The following is a 15,340-nucleotide window of genomic DNA, read 5'->3' on the forward strand; positions in this document are numbered from 1 at the left end:
CCTTAGAATCTACCAATCGAAGTGGGAAATCTTCCGAAACTGGTGCAAGTCAGTATCCGTATCCTCGACCAGTACCTCTGTAACTCAAATAGCTGACTTTCTCTTATATCTGAGGAAAGAACGATCTCTTTCAGCTTCCACTATCAAGGGTTACAGAAGCATGTTGGCATCAGTCTTCCGTCACAGAGGCTTAGATCTTTCCAACAATAAAGATCTACAAGACCTCCTTAAGTCTTTTGAGACCACGAAGGAGCGTCGTTTGGTTACACCTGGTTGGAATTTAGACGTGGTACTAAGATTCCTTATGTCAGACAGGTTCGAACTGCTTCAATCAGCCTCCATGAAAGATCTCACCTTTAAGACTCTTTTCCTGATATGCTTAACCACAGCTAAAAGAGTCAGTGAGATTCATGCCTTCAGCAAGAACATCGGATTCTCATCCGAAACGGCTACATGTTCTACAACTTGGTTTTCTAGCCAAACACGAGCTGCCTTCTCGGCCTTGACCAATATCGTTCGATATTCCAAACTTATCGCATGGTTTGAAATGAACTAGAAAGAGTATTATGTCCTGTAAGAGCTCTTAAGTTCTATTTAAAAACCTTTACGAGGCCCGTCTGAAGCTTTATGGTGTTCAGTTAAGAATCCATCTTTGCCTTTGTCAGAGAATTCTTTATCCTATTTTATCAGACTGTTAATACGAGAAGCTCATTCCCATCTGAATGAGGAAGACCAAGCTTTGCTGAAGGTAAGGACACACGAAGTTAGAGCTGCCGCAACTTCCGTGGCCTTTAAACAAAATAGATCTCTGCAAAGTATATTCGACGCAACCTATTGGAAAAGCAAATCAGTGTTCGCGTCTTTTATCTTAAGAATGTCCAGTCTCTTTACGAGACCTGCTACACTCTGGGACCATTCGTAGCAACGAGTGCAGTAGTGGTGAGGGCTCCACCACTACAATTCCCTAATTCCATAACCTTTTTAATCTTTCTCTTGAAATGTTTTATTATTGTTTTGGGTTGTCCGGAAGGCTAAGAAGCCTTTCGCATCCTACTTGATTTGGCGGGTGGTCAAAGTCATTTCTTGAGAAGCGCCTAGATTAGAGGTTTTGATGAGGACCTTTAGTATGAGTTGCAACCCTTCATACTTCAGCTCCTAGGAGTCGCTCAGCATCCTATGAGGATCGCGAGGCTCAGTAAGGAAGACGTACTTAAAAAGGCAGAGTAATTGTTCAAGTCGACTTCCTTACCAGGTACTTATTTATTTTATGTTTGTTATTTTGAATAACTGCTAAAATAAAATACGGAATACTTAGCTCATAATAATGTCAACATGTAATGCTGGTCTCTACCCACCCCCCTGGGTGTGAATCAGCTATATGATCATCGGGTAAGTTTAATATTGAAAAATGTTATTTTCCTTAGTAAAATAAATTTTTGAATATACTTACCCGATGATCATAAATTAAAGGACCCACCCATCCTCCCCAATAGAGACCTAGTGGACAGAGGAGAAAATTGGTTCTTTGTTGACATCGAGTATTTGAGTACCTACTTGACAGATGGCGCTGTTGATGTACACCCCCACCTGTATAGCGATCGCTGGCATATTCCGCCCGTAGGTTTTTCTGTCGGGCAGCAGAGCTGACAGCTATATGATCATCGAGTAAGTATATTCAAAAATTTATTTTACTAAGGAAAATAACATTTTGTAACACTTCATTGTCAATCAATGTAGAGTCGATCTTCCGTAAGTTTGCTTCTATTGTTAACTTTTCATCTGAAGAGAGATCAGTTTCATACAAAATTAGTGTAGCCAGGACAGCATGTGCAAGTATGTGTGCCCTGAGAGCTCTTGCATAAGCATGCCCAGTCAACATTTTGTCAGCAGATGCACTTGCATATGCAGTATTAAAAAGTTCTCTTATTCTACTTCCATTCGTGATGTAACCAATGGCACCCATAAAGGATATCAATAAGTGGAAACCACCAAGGCATACAATAACATTACTTAGGTGTGAGCCTTGATCACATTTAGCTACAATACCACAAGCCTTCATATACAAGGGTTGGTCAAAGGTTACAAAGCAACTGTTGTTTGTGTTTTTGCACTTCTCTACAGCTTGGTTAAGTACTGTGTATATGGTGTCATAATCTGTAGGTGGACTGTATGTAAAGGGAAGATATAAGATTTGGGACACATCATATGGCAAGTGTGCAGTACATTACTCTATGTAACCATGCCATCCTGGACACTCTTCTTTTGTCATTTTCCAAGTAGCCACAAGAGTTCCATCGTATTCAAATGCTTTCTTGGGAACAAAGTCAAATTGTCCAACAGAGGATGCACAGGGGATCTTTTGTAGTCTTCCTTTTGGCTCATTTGAAGTAGGATCATTTAGAGAAGGTGTGACACACTGAATCCCTCCCATACTGTGGAAAGTGTTGAATCCATCAATCATACAAATGTTTACATCAGCATTGTCAAACACAAACTGTTAATATGTCAGTCTGAGGTTCCCTGGCTGGATGATATAAAGCTGACACTTGAAAGAGCGATGCCTCAGCATAGGGAGCACATAATCCTAAGGTAGAGAGTACGTTCAGAAGGTGCTTATTACCATACTTTTGACTGAGATGAACAGAAAGGCCTATTTGTAGAGGGGATATGAAAGAATGTGGTCTAGCTGCAGTCAGAATAGCATGTGAAATTGCTGTGCACTTCCTATCCCATTGACTTATATGACCTTTCTTGTTCTTCACTACAACAATTTTAACAAGACAGCTGAGGGGAATTTCGAAAATTTCCAAAATTCTATGCCAGAGGTCGTCAGTCACACTCCTTAGTTTGTTTTTTTACAATTACAGACTAAATGCTGAATGTGAAAAGTAGTTTCCCACAATGACAGTCTAAAGCTTAAGCAGTATAAACTGGACTTATTTCCTTAAAAGCCAATGTACGTGACTGGTATCTGGTATAAGAGAATCCATGTCAGTTAAGAAATTTTACGGTCATGGATACAGATCAGTTTCATATATCGGTGACCTTATATCTTCAGCAGTTATTTTGGCGGCTGCATTTACTAGTAGTCACTCTTCTTACTCGTCCTTACTTTTTTGTTTTTCATACCAAGCATCAGTCAGAATTTTGTTCCCTGTGTCATGGAAACACCCCACAGGCTTTCGGTTCTTGTTCACTGAAACAATATCGTCTCCATATGTTTCTTTCAGTTTAGACTTTATTGTTTTTTCAGTTGGTAGCTCACCCTCATATGCCTAAAAAATTTTACTGAAAGTAAATTGACATTCTTCTCTATTTTCTTCCAGCTAGTAAAAAGCATATGTCATTGCCTCTATAATGTATCACTTTTGTGACGACCCCATTTCATCCCAGGATATGCTTGGTAGAATTTTTTCAGGCCGGTTGAATGGTACTATGCCTCAGCAGCAACTAAATCAACTGCATTGGATATGCAAGTACGTACTGTTTGGCCCTACTTATCATTTCTCATTTCACTTGCTTTCAAAATAATGTCCCTAACATGAAGTCTCGACACAATCAACAGATTCACAGTCAGTTGAAAGTTAGTTAGTTGTTTTTTTTTTTTTTTTTTTTTTTTTTTTTTTTTTTTTTTTTTTTTTTTTTTTTTTTTTTAATAGAAAATCATATGAAGCTTCTTTTCCACATAAAAAAAACACAATAATTAAGAGAGTCAAAATCTCGGACGACTTCTCCGAGACGTTGTAGGCATTTGAGAGGGTTCCTGTTTTGACCGGAAAGCTTAAGCACTCCTTGCTTTTGTGTGCACCTTCCTACATTTTTCAGGCACTTTCACACTTTCTAGGCCTTTTAATTGTTTTCCATCTTTCCATTTAACACTGTAGTCTATCCATGTCTGCACACATTTTTCCATGATATAGCAATCACTGATAGGCTATGGGTCAGTTTTCATAATCTTGAAACAAAAGAACTAAAGTTAGCTTAGAAACTTGAACCATTATATATTATTGCATGCAAGAAAAATAACCACATGCTATTCAGGCACAAAGGGAAGGAAAAAATTAGATTCGAATATTGTACTCCTTGCACGAAAAGGGTACAAAAAATTTTAAAAAATGAATAAACAAGCTTTTATAGAAAACTTTCTGACGATTATTTTATACAGCAGTAAACTCTCAGCTAAATTGATCCTAAGCAAGATAATTTGTTAAGAAAAAAAAGAAACTATTTTTCGCCACCATTTTTCCAAGATGGCAACCAAATCCGGGCCGGCAGAGGGGTGCAAAATTAATGTAATTAAATATCCTATTACAAAGATAATGTAGCTTGTTCCAGCTTTCCGTGAATTTTTTCCTTGTTCAGCCTTTTTTCCTCCTATTGACTGGCCTATTGCACATTATTAGCCATGGGTTCCAAGAAAGTTGCTGATGTTCAGGGAAAGAAGAAGTAGAGAATGCTTTCTATGGAGACGAAGCTTGAGATAATTAAGAAGTATGTGGCTGGCATGCATTTAAGTGTGATACTAGGAATATAGCTGAAATCCATCTACGATAGGAACCATTATTAACTGAAGGAAATCATCAAAGCAACAACTCTTAAGGGTGTGATTGTTTTCTCCTGCAAGAGGAGCCACATCCATGATGAGAGGGAGAGACTGTTTCTTAGTTTGATTAAGAACAAAAAAATCCCTGGAGACACGATCACCAAGACTATAATCTGCCAGAAGACCAGCACCATTTTCAGTGATCTCGTGCGTGTTCAGGCCAAAGACGACGTAGGAGAAGGAACATTGAAGCATGCACCCAGAGAGTTCAAGGCTTCTCGGGGGTTCTTTGAAAAATTTAAGATATGGTTTCACGTTCATTGGGTGGTGCAGTATAGGGAGGCTGCCAGTTCGAACTTAAAAGCGAGTGAAGCCTTTAAGACATTCGACGAGTTGATTCTCCAGGAAGGCTACAGTCTCCAGCGATTCTTAACTTTGACAGAACTGGTTTTTTTTTTTGGGGGGGGGGGAGAAAATGCCTCGTTGGGTATACATCACGACAGTAGAAAAGAAGCTCCCTGGGCACAAGCCTATGAAGGACAGGCTTACCCTTGCACTCTGTGCAAATGCCAATGGGGATTGTAAGGTGAAGCCCCTGCGGATGCATCGCTCCGAGACTCCTCAAGCCTTCAAGGCCCACAAAGTGCTGAAGGAGAAGCTTCCGGTGATTGGGAGGGCTAATGCAAAAGCCTGGGTAACAAGACACTTGTTCACCGAGTGGCTAAATCTTTGTTTCAGCCCGACTGAAAAAATATTTGGGAGAGAAGCACCTCCCTCTTAAATGCCTGCTGGTGTTGGACAATGCCCCTGCTCACCCACCTGGCCTTGAGGAAGATATCCTAGCGGATTATTTGTTCGTCAAGGCTCTCTATCTTCCGCCTATCAGCACCCTTCTCCTCCAGCCCATGGACCAGCAAGTGATTTTAAACTTTAAGAAGCTCTATACTAAATATCTTTTCAAGAGAGGTATCAAAATCACTGTCAGCACAAACCTCATCTTGTGTGAATTTTGGAAGGAGTATTTTGGTGTTATGATATGCCTCAGACTCATCAATACAGCTTGGTGGGAGGTTTCGAGGTCCATCTTGAACTAGGCTTGGAAGAAGCTGTAGCCTGGTGCCATATCCGCACGAGATTTCGATGGCTTCCATATAAGCCAAGCTGAAGCTGAAAAAGTGGACTATCCTGAACCTGTTGCTCAATTTGAGGTTGCTGAGATCATTAGACTTGGGATGTCCATGGGTCTGGAAGTCGATGAAGATGGCATTAATGAGTTTCCCGTAGAACATCAAGAGAAACTAATGACGGACGACGTAAAGGAGTTGGAGGCCATGCAAGTGAACGTCGTTCATGAACAGTTCTTTAGCAGCGAGGAGGAGAAGGATGACCCGCTGACAACAGTAGAAATTAAGGAGAGTCTAGCTGGCTACCATAAAATTGCAGCTCTTGTAGAAAAGAGACACCCAGAAAAGGTTTACACGTCGTATTCTTGAGCAGGTTGATGACGTTTGCCTAAGTCATTCAGGAACCTTTTAAGAAGGAGGCAGAAACAAGCTTCCTTGGATAGTTATTTATTAAAAAGGCCTTTGATACTAGTAAGCCAAGAGGAAGCTGAAAGTGATAAAAATAAGTTGAAGTGATGAAGAAAATTATAAAATTTAGAAAGTACGAAATGTAAAGTAAAAAAAATCAAATTAGATAAAGGCAAAAATAAAAAATATTTGATTTCAAGTTTATCGTAACGTTAAGTGTTAATATTTTCTTCCATTTGTTAATATGTTTCATAAAGTTAATTATTAATGTTTTCTGCCATTTGTCATCCTCCTCTGCCACCATGCCACTTCGCTCTCAAATATCACCTCACTCCAAAGGTAAGGTTACACATTTTTGTTACTGCATTTTACATTTATTATTGCGTTACTGTACTGTCTGTTCTAATTATACATTTGATTTACTGGTTATTAATGGTTATGTTATTATTGAATTTTCCAAAGGGTTGTATTTCATTGTGTTTCGTAGATTTTAGTCTTATTAAAATTTCATGCAGTGTTTTTGTGGGGCTTGGAGCAAATTAGGCTATTTACATGTAAAAGGCGACTTTTAATGCAAAATATCAGGGGACAAAAGCCACTACAGAACCAAATAATTTTGTATTGTAAGGCATTATCGTGTATGTATGAGTGTGTGTGTGGTGTGTGTGTGTGTGGGTAAATATATATATATACATACTATATAATATATATATATATATATATATATATATATATATATATATATATATATATATATATATATATATATATATATATATATATATATATATATATATATATATATATATATATATATATATATATATATATATATATATATATATATATATATATATATATATATATATATATATATATATATATATATATATATATATGTATACATACATATACCATCATTATCATCAACATCAGCCATTACTAGTCCACTGCAGATCAAAGGCCCCAGACGTGTCCTTCCACTTGTGTTGTTTATTGTCTTTCTATGCCGGTCCACACCTGCAAACTTCCTTAGTTCATCGATGCATCGTCTTCTCTTCCTTCCCCTGTTTTTTTTTTTTTTCCCGCAATCTCGAAGGATCCATTCTGTTATTCTTAATGTCCATCTATCATCTCTCATTTTCATTATATGTCCTGCCCTTGCCCATATCTTTTTCTTATATGTTGTTACAATATCTCCTACTGTACTTTAGTTTGCTCTCATATCCATGTTGCTCCTACAGATTCTTAGTGTTGTTCCCATCATTATTCTTTCCAAAGCCATCTGAGTTGTGACTAGCTTATGTTCTAAGGCTTTAGTAAGGCTCCAAGTTTATGATGCATAAGTTAAAAGAGGTAGGACCATCTCATTAAATATTTTTCCTTTTTGGAGAAATTGGCACTTTACTTTTCATAATCTCATTTTCTTTACCAATAGCTTTCCATTCCATGCTTATCCTTCTTCTAATTTTATTCTTGTGTCCAGGGGAAACACTGTCTGCCATAAGTATATATATTCATTAACAATCTCTAGAGCTTGTCCATAACTTATTTGTTGTCTCTGTATTTTTATTGAACATTATCCTAGTTTTACTCATATCCATTTCAGTCCTATGTTTTTTCTTTCTCTATTGAAATCTGCTATTATCTTTTGCAATTCCTCTCATGATTCACTAAACACAACTATATCTGCAAATATGAAGTTAAGGTATAAGGTATTCCCATTAATATTAATTCCTATATTTTCTCAATCTAAATTTATAATAACTTTTTTAATCATGTGGTCTCCCTATCTAACTCCTTTCTCGGTTGGAATTTTCTTAATATATTTATATAGTTATAGGATTGCTGTACTTCTTGTATAGATATCTTCAAGTGTCCTAACATAGGATTTGTCTATTCCCTGTCTTTAAAGAGCTTTCATTACTACAGTACTGAGGTTTTGACAAAATCAAAAGTTTTCTCATAGTCTATAAATGTCATACATAGTGGTTTGTCATACTCTGTAGTCTTTCCATTAGTTGGTTAGTTACATAGATATGGTCAGTTATTTAATATCCATTTCTAAAACCTGCCTGCTCTCTTGGTTGGTTAAAGTGTAGCTTTCTTTCTATTGGGCTTAATATGATCTTGTAAATATTTAAGTATTATGGAGAGTAAATTTATTGGGCGGTAATTTTTTAGGTCTTTTATATCTCCCTTTTTATGAATTAGTATAATAAAGGGATTTTGACGGAGGAAAAATCTATTTCTGGGCGAGAGACCTGTGCCGCCCAGTGAAATGCTCCTTAAGCACCATTTCAAAGGAATATAACTGCTAATATTACCAGAGAAAAAATGTAAAGGAATGCTAGGTTGAACTAGCTCGCTCACCTAATGGTGTCGGTATAGACTGGGGCGAAATACCAGAGGTCTCGTACCATTTAGACTTCTCCTCTTCGAAATCCCCCAATAGTGAGGTGCCGTTCAACCTCCCCTGCCTCGCAGACCAGTACTACTAACTCAACCCACGCTTGCCCATCACTCCTTTCAAGCACCTCTTTGATATAAGTCCAAGTTTTTTATTTTCGTGTGTTTCATTGGATTTATCATCAACTTTCTCTCGATGGCCGATTCCCAAGATACCCCATCGAAGTTAAGTACCTTATCCATGAGTTTTTAACGAGATTGGGCAGTGTCATCTTTGTTTTTATTATTGAGAAGTGTTTATATATGAGCGGCGTCCCCGTTCTTACTTTCGCCTCTGCCCTTTGTCTCGTTAGTTCGTCCGTCTTTTATATTCGTTCGATCCTTTAGGAGTTTTTTCCTTATATTCATTTAGTACACCGACTTTATGCTTTCATATAGCAAGCATAAAGTCGGTGTACTAAATGAATATAAGGAAAAAACTCCTAAAGGATCGAACGAATATAAAAGACGGACGAACTAACGAGACAAAGGGCAGAGGCGAAAGTAAGAACGGGGACGCCGCTCATATATAAACACTTCTCAATAATAAAAACAAAGATGACACTGCCCAATCTCGTTAAAAACTCATGGATAAGGTACTTAACTTCGATGGGGTATCTTGGGAATCGGCCATCGAGAGAAAGTTGATGATAAATCCAATGAAACACACGAAAATAAAAAACTTGGACTTATATCAAAGAGGTGCTTGAAAGGAGTGATGGGCAAGCGTGGGTTGAGTTAGTAGTACTGGTCTGCGAGGCAGGGGAGGTTGAACGGCACCTCACTATTGGGGGATTTCGAAGAGGAGAAGTCTAAATGGTACGAGACCTCTGGTATTTCGCCCCAGTCTATACCGACACCATTAGGTGAGCGAGCTAGTTCAACCTAGCATTCCTTTACATTTTTTCTCTGGTAATATTAGCAGTTATATTCCTTTGAAATGGTGCTTAAGGAGCATTTCACTGCGCGGCACAGGGATTGAGCCCAGAAATAAAGTTTTTCCAAGCTTTAGGTATAGAGCTTTCTTGGAGACATTTTTTGTAAAGTTCAGCCAGTTTTACTACTATGAAATCTCCTCCCTCTATTATCAAATCAATTGCTGGGCCATTTCTACTGCTGCATTGCCTCTTTTCATGCCTTTCAATGCTTTCATTACTTCTACTATTATGTTTTGTACTGGTTCAGGTGTTTCATTATTTCTATCATAAATATATATACTGTATATATATATATATATATATATATATATATATATATATGTGTGTGTGTATTGTACCAACCGTGTATCACACGACGTACATAGTTCATTTTGTGCTTGTATCTCCGCTCTCCCCTTGCACTAAAAAGAACCTGAAAAATCACGTCTGCTTTTCCCCTCTGTAACCGTGTCGATTTTTTAACATGAAAATTCTTGTTGCTTTGAAATACTTTATATAAAGGAGAGTGTTCTTCAATAAACTTACTCAGTTGCTTTCAACCTGCCTTTGAGTCACAACCTTCTCTCGGCCCTGTCACATTGGTGACCCTGGAGTGACTCGCTCCTCCCGCCTCCCCCCACCTCTCACCGTTACTATGACACCGTCAACGCATACCTTCTGCAGCAGTACTCGCCGTCACCAGCCCCCTGTATAGCAACGCTTTTTCAGCTCTCTCAACAACCGCTGGGGGACCAAAGGGTTTCGCTCACCCTCAGGAAAATGACCAGTGTCACTCGCCTCCAACCTGCCGCAGACGGCTCTCCTCGTGAGGTGAACCTACTTCATGCCCTTGGGGTAAGCCGTTTACCCAAACCTGTACGCGCTGCCATACCCGATGTCGATAGTTTACCCATAAAGGACTTGATGACCAAAGCCGACGCCCTTATGGACAGCCACTTCATGACCTTCAAAACCTCCATCAACGCCTCCACTCCTGACGAAGAGGACACCTATTCAACTTCAACCGAAGCTGACGTGAATGCCGTAGGACACACACGCCTATGAATGCTGTAGGCCTATGAATGCCATAGGACACACTCGCCTTTGAATGCCGTAGGACACACGCGCCTATGAATGCCGTAGGACACACACGCCTATGAATGCCGTAGGACATACACGCCTACCCCGTGACGAGCCGGAGCGGCAACAAAGCAACCCATCATCCACCACTCGCTCGCGCCCCAACCAACGACTTCTACAGCCACTCACTGCCGCTAATCGGCGCAGTTTTTTACTACTACCTCTCCAGATTCAGGGCGCCCTATTTAACATGTTCAGTATGACATTTTTTGGGGGGGAGCCATGTACCAACCGTGTGTCACACGATCGTACATAGTTCATTTTGTGCTTGTATCTTCGCTCTCCCCTTGCACTAAAAAGAACCTGAAAAATCATGTCTGCTTTTCTCCTCTGTAACAGTGTCGATTTTTTAACATGAAAATTCTTGTTGCCTTGAGATTTTGTATATAAAGGAGAGTGTTCTACAATAAACTTACTCAGTTGCTTTCAACCTTCTCTCGGCCCGTCACAGTATATAAAGAGAGATTGGGGATGTTAACCTGGTAGTATGCCATCAAGCTGGCAGCGCCGCTATCACTGAAAAAATTCCAGAATCTGTCACACCCAGAACTGACTTCATGCTATGGAGGCACTATGGAAACATGAACCTTTAGATATATTCTTTATGATTTTTATGAAAACTGTGAAGAGAATGATAAGACTGTGTTACACTATATCTTTAATGAAATTACTACTATACAGTAATAGATACACTGCCTGATAACTGAGGCATGCTTTAGCTGTACTTGGTGGGCTAGGTTAGCAATCTGTTGCAAATTTGGCAAGGAACCTCCCATATATGTAGATTAGAGAGGTCTTACTGTAATTCTCTCTCTCTCTCTCTCTCTCTCTCTCTCTCTCTCTCTCTCTCTCTCTCTCTCTCTCTCTCATCATGCCATTAATACTAATATTTTTATTATGCTCGTGTTATTAAGGTTATATTAATAGTAACTTCCGTGTGAACACAAGTTAAGAGCCTATCAGCTTTGATCTAGTAGAAGATAATTGAACTGATGGCTGCCTATTCAAAATGTGCCAGACCATGGGATTGACCAAACCACAGAATACTCCATGAAAGAAGATCAGCCATATAGCAAGATAATTGGTACAAATACGTAGTGTCTGGTAATTGTATAAGGCCAAAATGGTAGAAAAGATAGCATGAGGTACAAGGATATATACAAGATTCACATTAGGCTACTTGAATTATCAATCATATCATCATACAAGCTTTTCAGACACAAAGACTTTTATATGAATTTTGAAACCATTGTCACCTGAAAAGTGAAATATGAATATTCACTATTTACTGACAAAATAAGATGTATCAATACATTACTTTTATGTATTTTATATAAAAGTATGTCTAGAATATAACTTTTCCATACACTGAATACACATTATTGATATCTCCTTACCAAAATATTCTTTATGACAAAAAAAAAAAAGATTATGAAGAATTTTCTTTATTTTTAGATGTTCAATAACCCATTTTCTTATTAAATATAGCTCAAGTGGTGAAATTTTAAATGCAACAGAACTGAAAGTGTCCATCACTGAGATAAGTAGTGTTAACTCTACAAAGATAATCTTGGAAGGGGAACTTACTGTGAGGTCTATTATTCAATAATGTTTTGCCCCACTGATGACACCTACCATTCCTTTCCTAATCTCCTTACATAAAAGCAACATAATTTTTTCCCTTAGAAAATTGAAACCTGTAAGGAGACATTATTTGCTATCTATAGTAAAGTACAGTGGTACATTACTTCATGTTTACGAGTTTAATTCATTTGCTAGTGAGCGTGCAAGCTAAAGTGCTTATGTACAAGTTAAACAATTTTTCCTATAAGAAATAAATGAAATTCACTTGAAATGTTCCACACATCCATAAGTACACATACAGTATATGCAGTATGTACTCATTTATAAAGGTTTGTTATAGAAATTATTGAAAAATTTATAATCCCTAACATCAGAAATTAACCCAAGTTAATAATTCACAATGGAAGGTAGAAGTATTAATAAATTAACTCACACTTTACTTTTGATGAGAGTTGTGGCTGGGACGAGGGATATGAGACAGGATGGGTTTACTGATTGGAGGGAGAATCTCCCTCCATGAGAACTTATCGGGAGGTGGCTCTTGAAGTACATTCACTATCACAAACTGAATTGCTAAATTTAGATATTCAAGACACTTGATTGTCTTTCTTTACGCTTTTACTTTTTGTTTGGACCATGAAACCTATCTAGAGACATCTGCTTCTTCCTTTTCTTTAGAATGTAATGGAAATTAGACGTTACATTCTTAGTAGATAGATTTCTTGCACACCCTGCTTAAGTTTTATCTGGGTGATATGTATTATACAAATTTTTGCACGGTTTCCCACATTCTTAACATCTCTCTAAATTCACCTTGGAGCTTTGTCACTCCTCCTCCTCCTCCTCCTCCTCCTCCTTAGTTGAAATCTCTTCCGTATTTTCTTGATGTTGCATCTTATGCAGCTCCAATACCGTTGCTGTTTCTGACAGGGATGTGTGATGTCGCCATGGTTGTTTAATCTATATGTTGATGGAGTGGTGAGAGAGGTGAATGCTCAAGTGCTTGGACGAGGATTGAAACTGGTAGACGAGAATGACCATGAATGGGAGGTAAATCAGTTGTTTTTTGCGGATGATACTGTACTGGTTACAGACGCGGAAGAGAAGCTTGGCCGATTAGTGACAGAATTTGGAAGGGTGTGTGAGAGAAGGAAGTTGAGAGTTAATGTGGGTAGAGTAAGGTTATGAGATGTATGAGAAGGGAAGGTGGTGTGAGGTTGAATGGCATGTTGAATATAGAGTTACTTGAGGAAGTAGATCAATTTAAATACTTGGGGTCTGTTGTTGCAGCAAATGGTGGAGTGGAAGCAGTTGTACATCATAGAATGAATGAAGGATGCAAAGTGTTGGGGACAGTGAAGGAAGTGGTAAAGAATAGAGGGTTAGGCGTGAATGTAAAGAGAGTTCTGTATGAGAAAGTGATTATACCAACTGTGATGTATTTTTATCGGAGTTGTGGGGAAATGAAAGTGACGGAGAGACAAATTCAATGTATTTGTGATGAAGTGTCTTGAGGAGTATGGCTGGTGTATCTCAAGTAGATAGGGTTAGGAACAAAGTAGTGAGGGTGAGGACAGGTGTAAGATATGATTTAGGAGCTAGAGTAGCTATGAATATGTTGAGGTGGTTTGGCCATGTTGAGAGAATGGAAAATGGCTGTCTGCTAAAGGTGATGAAAGCAAGAGTTGATGGGAGAAGTACAAGAGGAAGGCCAAGGTTTGGGTGAATGGATGAAGTTGAAGAAAGCTCTGGGTGATACGAGGATAGATGTGAGAGGGGCAAGAGAGCGTGCTAGAAATAGGAATGAATGGCGAGCAATTGTGACGCAGTTCCGATAGGCCCTGCTGCTTCCTCTGGTCGCCTTGGATGACCGCGGAGGTTGTGCCAGTAGGGGGTTCAGCATTATGAAGCTTCATCTGTGGTGGATAATTGGGGAGTGTGGGCTGTGGCACCCTAGTATTACCAGCCGAACTTTGTTGAGTCCCTTGTCAGGCTGGGAGGAGGGTAGAGAGGAAAGGTCCCCTTTTTTTCATTTGTTTGATGTTGGTTACCCCCAAAATTGGGGAAAGTGCCTTGGTATATAGATATAGGAGGGTAGAGAGGAAAGGTCCACTTTTTTTCATTTGTTTGATGTTGGCTACCCCCCAAAATTGGGGAAAGTGCCTTGGTATATAGATAAGAATTGCATCACCTGCTAACTTTTTCCTTCCAGATAAGCAGAAACCTTTGGACATAAGAAGACGTTATCATTGATTCATCAATGTCAGCACTGGTTTTGCATTATCAAATGCTTTGATATCTTTTTTATTGTTCAGAATTGTAACTATACCAATTGCGGATGTTGTACAGTAGTACTAATGTACAGTGTTTGCAAAATTGCCACACCCATACTTCGTTCATGCTTTGGAATAGTTTCTTTTTTCATTTCTCTGGTAATCTTTTATTTTTTCTTAGCATCTTCATAACCCTGTTCTGGCCATTGTCATGATACTATTAAGATTAGAAAGCAGAACAAAATGTCTTTATGATTAACAAGAGCTACTGTAGAACATGTGGTCTTAACTGTACAAAAAAAAATGCTGTAAAAGATGTGGACTAGAGATGATTCTTCTACTAGTGATGCTCTGAAAGTAGAAGAGTTATGCTCTGAGCAGGGAGCCGGTGGTGATCAAATTAATAATACAATGGGTTAAATGCCCCTGAACACTGCATGGGGGGTAAATGGGTACTGCATGACTGATTTCTCCACATCGGGGCTTGTCTCCATATTACTTGTCCCACAAAAATTAGCATACATAGGGGAAATGTTTGCTTACAGACTGACACAAGCTCATGTACCAATTTGTTCGTATTCAAAGTTATTTTTATACTGAGGAACAACAGTACTTTGAAAGCCCTCAAACAATAAGACTAAGATAATAGAGGTCCTAAAACACTAATCTGTGAAAACTTAACATCGGATGTCTAGATGTACTAAAATCACCATCATCAGCAACTATATTACCATTTAATTACAAAATGGAAAATTGATGCTTGAATAAATAATCTTGTAGAATAATCTAGTCCAAAGTAGTATTATAGTGTATTTGAACAAGTTAGAAATTGTTTACTGTATATTGTATGGAGAGTTAAATTTGTCCAAAATACACTATGTTTACGGTAAGTTGTTATATTTT

At 38.4% G+C, this 15,340-nt stretch overlaps 1 protein-coding gene across 1 annotated transcript in view; it reads left to right on the forward strand.

Moving 5' to 3' along the window:
- LOC137640061 (recQ-like DNA helicase Blm) overlaps positions 1-15,340 on the forward strand; it is a 394,741-nt gene that overhangs the window by 265,054 nt on the left and 114,347 nt on the right. The window lies entirely within an intron of this gene.

This window comes from Palaemon carinicauda, chromosome 4 (assembly GCF_036898095.1).
Source record: "Palaemon carinicauda isolate YSFRI2023 chromosome 4, ASM3689809v2, whole genome shotgun sequence".
NCBI lineage: Eukaryota > Metazoa > Arthropoda > Malacostraca > Decapoda > Palaemonidae > Palaemon > Palaemon carinicauda.